This window comes from Canis lupus, chromosome 5, assembly GCF_048164855.1.
Source record: "Canis lupus baileyi chromosome 5, mCanLup2.hap1, whole genome shotgun sequence".
Classification (NCBI taxonomy): Eukaryota; Metazoa; Chordata; class Mammalia; order Carnivora; family Canidae; genus Canis; species Canis lupus.
In genome coordinates this window covers 10238162-10250915 of record NC_132842.1, presented here as the reverse complement: position 1 = coordinate 10250915, position 12754 = coordinate 10238162, and the positions used below count along the sequence as shown (strand labels likewise).

Here is a 12754-nt window from a genome sequence, read left to right as displayed (position 1 = left end):
CTGTCTCATCTAATTCTTATGGCAACCCTACCACATAAGCCAAGCAGATATTACTGTACCCCGTATAAGGATGAGGAAACTAAAGTTCAAGGTGGTTACGACTTACCCAAGTTCATAAACCTAAGATATTATTGGTCAGTGCTCTTTGTTGGCTGACATTCATTCTGCTTGCAGTGAGGACGACCTGCAAGCAAACCCCACAGGGCAGCGCCGAGTTTGTAGGCAGCTGGAGGGTCACTCAGCAATTGCTAGTTGACTGGGACAGACTGATTCTTCTTTTACCACAAAGCCTTCCATTAGGTGAGACTTGGCTCTCTGGACCTCTACTGGGGCCCATTGGGCATCTAACAACAGGTCTAAAAAGAGGTCATTCAACAACAGGTCGTCATGGAAACCCTACCCTCCTCCCCTCACCCCTGGAACAGAATGGAGCGGGAAGGGAAAGAGGAACATTTGTGAAGTGCCTGCAATGAGCCAGCACGATGAATAGGGAAAAATTCATCTGAGCCTTCCTTTACAAATCACCAAAAGAAAAAGACACTGTGCGCTGCTAAACAAAGTGCAGAACATGCCTGCATTGCTGCTTAATCTAGGTCAGTCATAGCTGCAGAGGCAGCTGAGCTCACGTGGGGCTCACTCTGGTCATCCCTCCTTACCAGCGCACAGGTCATCCAGCCCCTGGAGGGTACCATGCGGCCGCCGCGGAGCCACCACCGTGCAGGAGCCCTGCCTCCAACAGGCATCACCTGTTCACATCAGGAATGCGCATGTCAGACACATGAGAAAAAATTACTAGCTGATTTGTAAAACACAAACTCTCTGTCCCAGATAAGCTAGAGGACAGCCAACACATTTCAGAAATGTCAGGCACGGTGCTCTCGCTAAAATAGTCTTCTTTCACTTTTATTCACCCTACGCTCGCCTTATCAGAAAATGCTGAAAATGGGGCTGTATTTGGGCAGAGTTACCTTGGAACTTTCATCTTAATTACAGACACTCTTAGTAACTGTTGCTTAGTAACAAACACATTTGAAACAGACTTGTTGACTTATTATGAGAAACTCTGAAAAGACCTTCTTAGTGTGATGGAAAAACAGCAATGGCCTGGGAAAGTAAAAAAAAAAAAAAAAACTCTTTAACTGAGAAAGTGCTAGCAAACTTAAGGTATTCCCTGCTTCCAAAGATGCTACTGAATGTCTGAGGTAATTTCATCATATTTTATTTCACGATATTATATTATATTTATATGTTACATTATATTTCACAATACTAAATCACCAATCTATTATTTTCAGACCCACGTGAGGTGCAGCTGATTACCAAAGCTCTGTGAGACAGGCCTTGGACTTCTAGTCAAAGCAGGATCCCACACAGGACAGCAAAGGCTGTGCATTTCCACAGGTCTGAAATATCCTCCATGGCATAGTTTTGAGACTGCTTCTATTCAAGATTTCAGGAGGCGTCTAAGGCTTCTGGTGAGTTTTCAAGTCAGAAGGAAAAAGCAAGGGACGTTTTCCCTCAATCTTTCCAAGAATATTTCTTTAGCACCTGTTAATAAAATCTGTGATAAAAGTGGAAATGGAAACACATTTTAGCACTATGTCCTACACACATCTTCCCCGAAGCACTCATTGAGCTCTCTCCTCACTGAGCGAATGCGTCCTCTGCCACCTGGCAAGACCTCGCCATCGGCTGGCCACTTCTATCTCAGAGGCTGCGCGTCTTCCCCCGCTCTGCTCTGCTCTCGGGGTCTTAGAGGATGGGACCCTCACTGGCACATTCAACCCATACCCTTGCATCCTTCTGGCATCTTCCTCTGCCTCGGCTTCTGCCCCAGTGTCTTATCTTTCTATTTCAAAAAACCTCTCAGAAAAGGAATCTCCACTCACTGGTGTGCCTTTCTCACTTCCTACTCAGTCCTCAACCCACAGCAATCAGACCTGACCTCATGATCTCCTTTTCTAGTCGCCATTTCTGTTGCTTCTAGAAAGACATTGATGATGAGCCATTTAATTTTCAGAAATCTATTTTTCTGACACGCGTTTGTCTCTGTATTTGCAAAGATGCTCCAGACCGTTAACTATTGGTTCTACTAGCACACTTCTCCCAGGGCCCCACCTCATTTAGCTCTAGGGTAGACTACAACGTTAGCCTCAGAACCTATGAGTCTCATGATCTACTTGAAGACTTCCTACACTGCCAAAATTTTCTTCCTATACACTTCCTAATATGACAATCTCTCACCTCTGCTCGAAAACCTTCCCGGCACTCCATTGCCCTCTGGCAGCCTTCCTTCCTGGTTCTTCCTACTGTATAAGTCCCTGCCATAACCCATCTGCCTGAGAAGTCTTTCTAATTTGCCACCACACAAGCTTCAAAAGTCTACTTCACTCACTTACAATGCCGGCCCCCAAGGCATTTGAACTTGAGGCGGTAGGCCTAAATCTCTGTCCCAACCTTCCTGTAGCCACCCAAACTCAACTCCTATATGGGCTGCTTCACTGAGTAAATACTTAACTGTGTGTAAGGCGGTGGATGTAGGCAGAGATGACACCATAGTAACAAAATATAATGAAACTTTCCCTTATCTCATAGAGTTCATAAAATAAGGAATTATTCTAATAAATATACAGTTAGGGCTAAGAACTAATAAGGTTTATAAGATTTTACAGTAGGAAGAACCAGCCAAGTCAGGAAAGGCATCCCTGTTGAGAGCTGAGGGCTACGTGAGGAAAAGTCACTGAGGAGGCAAAGTTTCAAGGTGGGAGGTAGGGGCCAGGAAGATGTTACTCCAGGAAGAGGAATGACATGTTCAAAGATCCTGTTCCTTCTCAAATTCTTACCCCAGCATGCTCACCATTAGGGAGCCTCCCTACTAGGTTATGTTTTCTTTTGCAGCCTGTCATTATTGGCTTCTAAACTAAACAAAGACTCCCATTACAAAATCAGAGCAATCACTGTTTTTGAAAGACTGAGGCTGTAATGAAAAAAAAGAAAGAGGAAGGAAGGAAGGAAGGAAGGAAGGAAGGAAGGAAGGAAGGAAGGAAGGAAGGAAGGAAGGAGGAAGGAAGGAAGGAAGGAAGGAAGGAAGGAAGGAAGGAAGGAAGGAAGAAAGAAAGAAAGAAAGAAAGAAAGAAAGAAAGAAAGAAAGAAAGAAAGAGAAAAATAGGCACCAGAGCTTAGGTTTTAAAACATATATTTACAAAGATATTTTTCTATATTTCCACACGCTCATTTATTTGCCACTTGTACCTTTTTTAAACTAAGGATTTATATTGGGGTATTGGAAGCATTCACTTCTCATCAACTTTGTGACAAATTCCACTCAGAACAGCTGCTGCCATAAAATTTAATTTGCCACTTCCCCCAAAAAGTCACTTCGATGTAAAATATCTTTGCCTTCCTGCTAATATTTCACAACTAATTAAAACTGAAGGGACGGGCTGAGTCCCCCCAGGCTGGCTCCATCCTGCAGTTACAAGATGTGGGGGAAAAAAGATACCCAAGTCATGAGCGCTGGAGAACATACAACATGTCTCCAAACATTTGTACTGCCAAGAAGCAAAACTAGCAAGGATGTTTGGCAAACACAAAAGTGAGATGTGAAAACTTCCTAACAATTATCTGTGTAAATCGATTTCCTTATTCCGAAAGTTCAAAAGACAGAGCTGTTATCTCCTCTCAACTCACCTTTGTAGTAGCCACTATTGGTACACCTGTGCAAAAATCACTACCAAAGCCAAAAGACTGGCAAACTACCCTATGGCACATATTATTAGCCCACAAAATGAAAACTTTCTTCACATGTTTTCCTAGGTGCCTTGATTGTACAAGAAAATTAATGGGAAGTGGAACCAGGCCAACCTCTCACTGCAGAACAAGGTTCTGTTGTCAAAACTCATTCACGCCGGGTTGGTGCTCTGGGCTCAGGAGAGGTGACGGGAATGTTTCTTCAGCCAAGCCAAGGAAAATTAATGACCACCCCTCAGAAATATACGGTCTGTTAGGGCAATGCCCTCAGCCCCGATCATCACGGAGGGGCGGGGAGGGGCGGATGGGATCAGAGAGCATGAGGAAGAATGGGGTCGTCTGTTGGCAAATCCACAGGACTCAGTCATTCTATAGGATTTTTCCCAAGTTCCCTCTAAAGCCATCTAGGTGCAAATGACATCCAGGAAATAAAACCACACGCACCACATGTCCACCCTGCTTAAGTCAAAAGTGGTACATAGTCCCTGAGGGTGGCGCAATGACCCTGCACCGCCTGCAGACCCTCGTGTCCTAGCAACACCTGGGGGATGAACCTCCATCAAGGACTGGACCCCACCCCCCCAATAACTCGGGCTCAAATCTTATGATAAAATATACTCTTGTTTTACACTAAAGATGATATCAGTACACCCTCCATGTGACTGTCCCTTTGGCACACCTGCATACGTGCGCGCACACACACAAAGCCTTTTTTTGGCCTACTAGTAGGTACATTATTTTCACAGCAGCCAGAGTGATCCTGTTAAAAAACCAAAGTCACCCGTCATGTCAGTTCTGTGCTCAATACTCGCCCCCTCCCGGTGGCGCCCACTCACTCACAGCTACCCCTACTCCACAGTCCCTGTAATGGTCTACAATTGTGGTCCTTCAGGGCCAACCCCATCTCCACTCCCCCCTCCCCTCCACCCCCCTGCCCCCCACTAGCTGGCTGCCTCTAGCTCCTCCACCCTCTTTTCCACCCATACTCCCCAAAGGCTCCCTGACTAGCCTCCTCTCCTTCACCAAGTTCTCTCCATCCTTCCTATTGCCTTGGTCTGAAGCTCCACAGACCTCCTCCCTTGCCCTCACCTCCCCCCGGGTTTTGTTCAAATGTAAGAACTCCATTTCTCTGACCAGCTTATTCTAAGTTTCAGGCCACCAGCTAACCCCTGCCGGACCCTCTCCCTTCCTTGCTTGATTTTTCTCTATAGTATTTATCACTTTCTAATATATTCTTTATGGTTTTGTTGTGTATATTGTCTGCCTCTTCCCTCTAAAATGAAAACCCCATAAGGGTAGGGATTGTCATCTGCTTTGCTCATGCTGTATTCCCAAATACTTAGGACAGTGTCCCGTCGTAGTAGATGTTCAATCAAAATTAATGAATGAATGAATTCCACCACCCAATGAATAAATGAGGAAGGGACTGAAATTCTATCATTCAAGGAATGGGACAGGGCACCTGAGGGGCTCGGTGGTTGAGCATCTGCCTTTGGCTCAGGGCGTGATTCCAGGATCCTGGGATCAAGTCCCACATCAGGTTCCCCACAGGGAGCCTGCTTCTCCTTCTGCCTCTGTCTCTGCCTCTTTCTGTGTCTCTCATGAATAAATAAATAAAAAGAAGAAGGAATGGGATAGTAGAGGTGAGCTCTACTGGGTTTGACAGGAAAGCAGGCAGAGTCAAGCCCAATTTCACTTCCACTCCACTCAGCTTCCAAGGAGCCTGCGATTGCAAAATAGTGCAATCCAGGATAGACCTTCTTTCATGTTCTGCATCTGGCCACATCCTTGTTCCCAATGCCAAGCTTCTAGTTATAAACTAAGCTTCTGGTTATGACTGCAATGTAATATTTAAAATCCACTAATCCCATGAACTCCTTTGGCACCCAAAGAGCACTGATCTACCTCCATTCCCACAATGGCCACACAGTGCCCCCGGGCCACACCTCACAACACAGGCTAGGACAGAGGGATCCATTTTCAACAAACATCCAACAATAATCCAGAACCAAAAAAGCCAAAAAAGAAAAAGAAAAGTATATCATTCCATCCAAACACTTAACTAGCCCAGCCAAGTGTAGGTCAGGTACCATGCTGGGTTCCAAGCACAAACTCAGCTCTAAACTCATGAACCTCAGAACAGTAATTTAACTTCCTGTTTGGAGAAAATATAGATGCATCAAGTTCTAGTCCAGCATGCCAGTGACCACAAATCTTTTCCTATGTATTCGGCTAAAGTAAAAACATGACTTTGGGTGGGGGAGGGACTCATCTATCCATCTCCTTGTTTGTAGCAATATGAATAGTAGAATAACCCAGCGGAAAAGCAACACCACCCTATGTACTTAGAACCAACTAAGACTATGTCTTAGTCTCCTTGGTTTCAATCTCTCTTTCCAGCCTTTGTGGATTTTCTCTGGCCTCAAATCCCAGATCTCCAGGCCGCTAGTCCCAAATTATTCACCCCACACCATGCATCTTCTGCCTTATAAATGTGCAGTCACAGTGGGTCAGGTACCGATATGCACTATCTCATGCGAACCTTTCAACAACTCCGGGGGGAGGTGTTATTACCATCCCCATTTTACCGATTAGGAAACGAAGGCTGGAGACATGAAGTGACTCTCCAATTGGAGTCCAGAGCGCAAATTGAAATGTCTGACTTCAAAGCTTGGGCTCTTAACGACGACACCATACAGCAAGGTTACAGAGGCTAGTGTATTACCAATTAACTTCTTAAGATAAGTATATACAGAAATATAATGTAAGTCTTTGCAGCATAAAAGTAAGATGCAGAGCTGCATTTATATCTGTTAAATGATGCATCATGTAATAAGGTCACATAAAATGGAAGCAGAATAGGAAATTCATAATGAGCATACACCTGAATATATGTTTTTCAGAAATGTTTCACCTTCTTCAGAGTTTTTGAGAGATGTTTACTAAACATTGACTTAATGATGAAGAGAACAATCCCCCAGTTCAGAAGGCCTTATGTTATTAATACCACACAGAAAATAAATATTTTTTAAAGCGAGCACTAGAGTCAAATTTAGAGAGTGAGCCCTAATGTAAATGAGCCATAACACTAAATTTTCCTCTCTGTCTTCTGCACTCATGGGCTTCCACAGCACCTGTGTGTTTAGAAACTCATAATATAAAAGAATACGAAAGAAAAAGCACAACTCACAACGTTACTCAAAATGTTAAAGAAGAAGAATGTTATGTTCATTTTCCTCAACATCATAAAACAAATCTTCACAGCTAAGAGTCTCTACTATGTTCACCATGAGGAATTTTGAAAATGCATTCCAATTTGACAAATATACACAAGAACTTCTGAAATCTTGAGGACTGTGCCTGTAAAAATTTAACTGTTCGGCTTTAAAATTCACACCCGCCAGGCAGGTAATCCCTGTACTGCTCAGGCTCAAACAATGGCTACGTTTGGAAGGTAAACCAGAACAGCACTGCCCAGTTCTGGAGAGAAGAAAACGGACTAAGCACACCTTGGTAAGGTACCCCTGGGGGTCTTTCCTGCTCCCCCATCTAGAGGGCTGTGCCTTGCTCTTTATAAACACTCCTTTTCTCCTTTCCTCTCACGCTGAATGTCTCTGCAGAGATTAAGCCCCACTGCATGATGCAGACAGAGGTGGAGTGAGCCCAGCCACCAGCCTTTGCTGTCTCCCAAAAGTCAGATAAGTAATTGCACTATAGTTTCAGGCAGAAATCCCAGAAATCCTATTTGAGAACAAAGATTTTTAGAAAAATTTAAAATGTCCATCATACCACAAGGCTGAATTTCTAGCTACTTCAGTGGTAAAAACAGAAAGGACCAGTAGATACTAGAGGGAAAATAAGATCCAGGGTCATTCATTTATTTGGGGGGAAGGGCAAGAGGGAGGTTAAAATAGTGTAAGTGGGGAGAAGTAGTTTTGTCCTTTTTTTCTTAAGGTCCAAAGAGATTCCCATCTGGCATCCTATCGATAGTGTTATAAGCACCGTGCCAAAAAGCAGTTATGTATGAGTGGACAAAGAGTTATCAAAAAATTAATTCAAGATGGAAACATCAATAGTACTTGGAGACATTCAAAGTTAAGCTCTGATTATGAGGAAGACAGAGGAGGCATGTGTTTGGGATTTGTTTTCAAAGTCGGGGGCGGGGCAGGAGTGCAAGGGTGGAGGAGAAACACTATTTTTCAAAGTATGCATGAACTCAATTGGTGGGTAAGATTTCTATCTGGTATTAAAGTTCACCTGAGAGAATAGCCTAACCAGAGAGTGTATACACTGAAAACAAACCAGGACCAACATGAGCCTTATCACAGGATCCACCTGCGCAGTGAGTGTGTACCATTCCTTGAGGCAGCCCAACACTTCCATATAAATGCCAATGCTGCAAAAGTTAAGTCTACTCAACTAATTCTTGAGACACAGATAAAATTCTCCCTTACTTTATAAAATAATAAAAGAAAGGAAAGCCATCTAAGTAAGTTTCATGATAAAATTAATAATTAAATTCTGAAATTGAAATATAAATCCTAAATCATGGAACTATTGCGATTATAAATCTCCATACCAGAATCTTTCAACTGTACTAGAGCCTAGGTCACAGTCATGAGATTTTTTTTTCCCCTTCTTTAAAATAAAGTGAGAGGAACTGTGTCATTTTCTATGAAGTTTGAAGCCATATTTCTTCTGGCGTTTTCCATTTGAAAATGAAATTCATTTCCCTATAAATATTTTAATGCCATTCTCCTATGAGCAGGAATAATCCATCAGAGAACAATTCTATAATTGTTTCCAAAGCTCACGATGCATATAATGTCACAAAGTAAAGGTCCTGGTAGGGAGAACAGATTATTATTAAACCTTGAAAATAATAGTGAGGTCTTGAGAACATACTCATCAAATGAAGAAACAGACTCACGTAATTCAAATGCAGATTAAACGAAATGCCTGCAGGGGAGGGGGAAAGAGAACACACTCCCTATAAATTTCATTTATGAAAATTAACTGCATTGAGTGCCCTTCTAAAAATTCAAAGTTCACAATGTCTGTATCTCCCTTCTTCTATACCTTTGGAAAAACAAGGCTAATTTTGCTTTGCTTGACTTTTGTTAGCAAATCTGTTATGTGTTGGTTAATTGTGCCCCTCCTCCCCAACCCCCACCCCCCCCACCCCCCCCCACCCCCGCCCAAAAAAAAAAAGGATATGGTGAAGGCCTAACCACTAGGACCTCAGAATGTGGCCATATGTGGAAGCAGAATCAGGTTAAAATGAGGTCATGAGGGTGGGCTCTCATCCAATATGACTGCTGTCCTTATAAAAAGAGGAAGTCTGGACACACAGAGGGAAAATGATGTGAGAAGACACAGGAAGAAAGTAACCGCCTAGAAGCAAGGAGAAGCCTGAAACAGATCCATCCTCACAGCCCCCAGAAGAAACCAATCCGCAGACACCTTAATTTCAGACTTCTAGTCCCCAAACCTGTGAGAAAATCCATTTCTTTCTGTTAGGTAAGCCACCCAGTTTGTGGTCCTCTGCACAGCAGGCCTGGCAAACTAGTACAGAAGCTCTGAGGACGTTTTTATTTTGATCCTCACAAACCATCTCTGTACTTACCCATAGGAAAATTTTGCCAGGAACTAATGTCAAATTTATTAGGCTGTAATTTCTACAATCTGTCCCTTCTTCCACTTTCTAAAACTTGGGATATTTTCCCATCTCCAAAATGCCCAGCGCTCTCTTTTGCAGATAAGTTCTCAAAGAGAATGGGCAATAATGAATATAACAAATGCTCAAAAACAGTATCAATCCTGAGTCAGTGAGCTACATGGATTATCTCATTTATCCTTAGAGTCGCCAGAAGAGGCAATATGTACTACTGCTCTCATCAACAGAGCACAGCCTCCTCCTTTTGCAGATGAAATAACTGACACATAATTATCAGTTTACAGACAAGGGAACCGAGGCACAGTGAAGTGAAGTAACTAAACCCCTTAGGCCCCCAACCCCCATCCCACCACCACATCCTCTCTGTGGTTCAGGGCCATGGCTCCTAGGCTTCAGTTCCAGGGTGTCCTCAGGTCCCTGATGCTGGTGTCATTAATCTAGATCTAGAAATTCAAACATTTTTTAGTTTCACGTTGAAAGGCTTGGTGTCTTCTTACTATTGGTTCTCCTAAGATTTAAATTCTTTTTGATATTTGCAAATCCTGTCTAGGTTTTGTTTTGTTTTGTTTTGTTTTTAACTCAAGAGAGACACGGAAAAAGAGGCAGAAACATAGGCAGAGGGAGAGGCAGGCTCCCCATGGAGAGCCTCATGTGAAACTCAATCCCAGGACCCCAGGATCACAACCTGAACCAAAGGCAGACGCTCAACCACTGAGCCACCCATGCATCCCAAACCTTTTGTAGTTTTAAATAGCTTCTTCTCAGTTGAAAGGATGAAAGCTAACTAGTAGCGGAATAACTGTACTTCCTTCTTTGTCATCTCTTATTATCACTCCATCTTTCCCAAGCCATGGTTCACATTTTCTCTTGGAATATAAATGTGTTTATAACTTGTCTTTAGAGTGTTTTACAAGCCTTTGCACACATTACCCGTTAGCTTTTTAAAAAAAAAAAAATTTATTTCTCTATTTGAGAGAGAGAGAGTACAAACAGGAGGGGCAGGAGAGAGGGAGAGAGAGAATCTTTTTTTTTTCTTTTTTTTAAAGATTTTATTTATTTATTCATGAGAGTGACAGAGAGAGAGAGAGAGGCAGAGACACAGACAGAGGAGAAGCAGGCTCCATGCAGGGAGCCTGATGTGGGACTCGATCCCGGGATTCTAGGATCACACCCTAGGCTGAAGGCAGGCGCCAAACCGCTGAGCCACCCAGGGATCCCCGAGAGAGAGAATCTTAAGCAGGCTCCATGCCCAGCAAGGAGCCCAATACGGGGCTCGATCTCACAACCCTGAGATCACAACCTGAGCAGAAACCAAGAGTCAGACACTTGACTGTGTGTGCCAGCCAGGTACTCCAGCCATTAGCTTTCTCAATCCCATTCTTATTTTTCGTGCATTCTGGAATGCTCAGTTTTTCATCTTTTAAAAGACATGTAGTACTAATCAAAGCTCAAAAAGCCCCCAGGAGACGCCCTACATGGTTTTTTCTTTTTTTTAATATTTTACTTATTTATTCATGAGAGACAGAGAGAGAGAGAGAGAGGCAGAGACACAGGCAGAGAGAGAAGCAAGCTATAGGCAGGGAACCCGACGTGGGACTCGATCCGGAGTCTTCAGGATCAGGCCCTGGGCTGAAGGTGGCGCTAAACCACTGAGCCACCCAGGGATCCCTCCCTACATGGCTTTTTTGGTTTGGGGTTTGGTTTTTGTTTTAAGAGGCATTCCCCTTTCCTCATTCACGGAAATAACACATTTTCAATCAGAACTTTATTTTTCAAAGTCTTCTGCCACCTTTCTTTTTATTCCTTCTTTCCTTTCCCCAGTAAATCACATAAAGGCCAGCTGCAAGCCAAGGATCCTTGTGGTCACCGGGTATACTGGCTCCTGCCTCACAGAGTTTCTCAGAAGCTCAGGCTCCCCGCACATGCTCAGCCCCTCTTGCTTCGCACACAGTGGGTCACCAAGTTTTCCTGAAGTTGGCCGTGTGGAGTGACAAGCACTCCTCCTTTCACTCCAAGGCAACAGAGACCACTTGTTCCCAAGTCCTCACAACTGCTGCATCACCAACCAGTCCTTCCTTATTTTCCACATGAAGTCCAAAGCAGCTTGAAAACAGTGAAATTGTAAACAAAACCAAAGCAAAAAAAAAATCAACTGATACTCTCTTTTCAACTTTCAGCAGCTGTCTCATTAAAGCCTCCCTTCCCCGCTGCATCTTGCCTCTGTGCCAAAGTGTAAACACGTTGAGAAATCTTTGGTTGTATCCTCCCATCTGCCCGCAGAGGTGCCACTTCCACTTCTCCTTCATTTCATCTCAGCCCCCATGTTCTCCATCATTTTTCCACCTTCAAGGTTATTCCTTTCTATACATGGATCCACCTATTTGACGTGTTTCTTTTTTAGCACAGCAAGCCTCCCCACTGCCAGAATTTCATTATCAGCCTCTCCCCCACACACACTGCTGACATTGCTGGATCTCACGAACCTCCCTTAGCGTCTCTGCTTTGGCACAGACAGGTGAGGTCATGGGTGCTTCCCTGTCGGTCCCTTCTGAAGAAGACTTGATCCTTCCCCCATTCGGATACTTCTTTTATGTTACCACCTGTTTTCTCCTGCTAGGGAATTAATTTTTAAATCCTGAGTAGCGATCTCTCCTCACCCACCACTGAAGGATGCCAGTTAGGAGTCAAATGAAGGACTGCTCCCATTCAGAATAAATGTGCTTTTAAAGCCAATCCACGCATGTTTATTCAATGTCTGTTATACACTCATCACTGTATAAAGGAAAAACAATATGCTTTTCTTTCAACATCTGTCAAGCTGCCATTATAGAGGACACTTCCTGGGCAACAGCCCCCATGTACAAATTACAAGTGCTTGTACTGACCACTCGCCCCTCAGGTACATATGACACAAGGGATGCACAAATAAACCAGCTTCCTGACTCCTGGCCAATTAAACCTGGCATTACATAACTGCCATTTAAAAAAAAAAAAAAAACCACAGAGGCAAGCCCTCTAAACAAGATTTTCCTTCTTTAGCAGCCTCTGAGGAAGAACAGTTCTAATATGGTGTTTCTATTCCTGACAGGAATAACCCTTAATTATTATGTGCCTTAAGCATCTAGAAATTTTTAAATAGAATTTCACTTAATGTTAGGAAAATCAGACAACTACGTCAGTGGCAACAGAAAAGACTTTAAACGGAGAGAGAGAGAAAGAGAGAGCTGGCATGGGGGAGAGAACGGGGGAAGCAACAGAGATCTTGATGAGTTGCTCTTGAAGTTCTGGAAATCTGGGAGAAAAGACAGAGCACTGGAGCAAGTCACC

General features: G+C 43.4%; 1 protein-coding gene and 1 long non-coding RNA gene across 3 annotated transcripts in view; one reads left to right on the top strand and one right to left on the bottom strand.

The window, feature by feature from the left end:
* The window catches only part of NEBL (nebulette), a 341680-nt gene that overhangs the window by 316064 nt on the left and 12862 nt on the right, over positions 1-12754 (bottom strand). The gene's annotated exons all lie outside the window — the stretch shown is intronic.
* Positions 416-4697, top strand: LOC140633217 (uncharacterized). The gene is made up of 3 exons (XR_012030843.1): positions 416-1202; positions 1296-1475; positions 3817-4697. It is a non-coding gene; the product is annotated as an uncharacterized lncRNA (long non-coding RNA).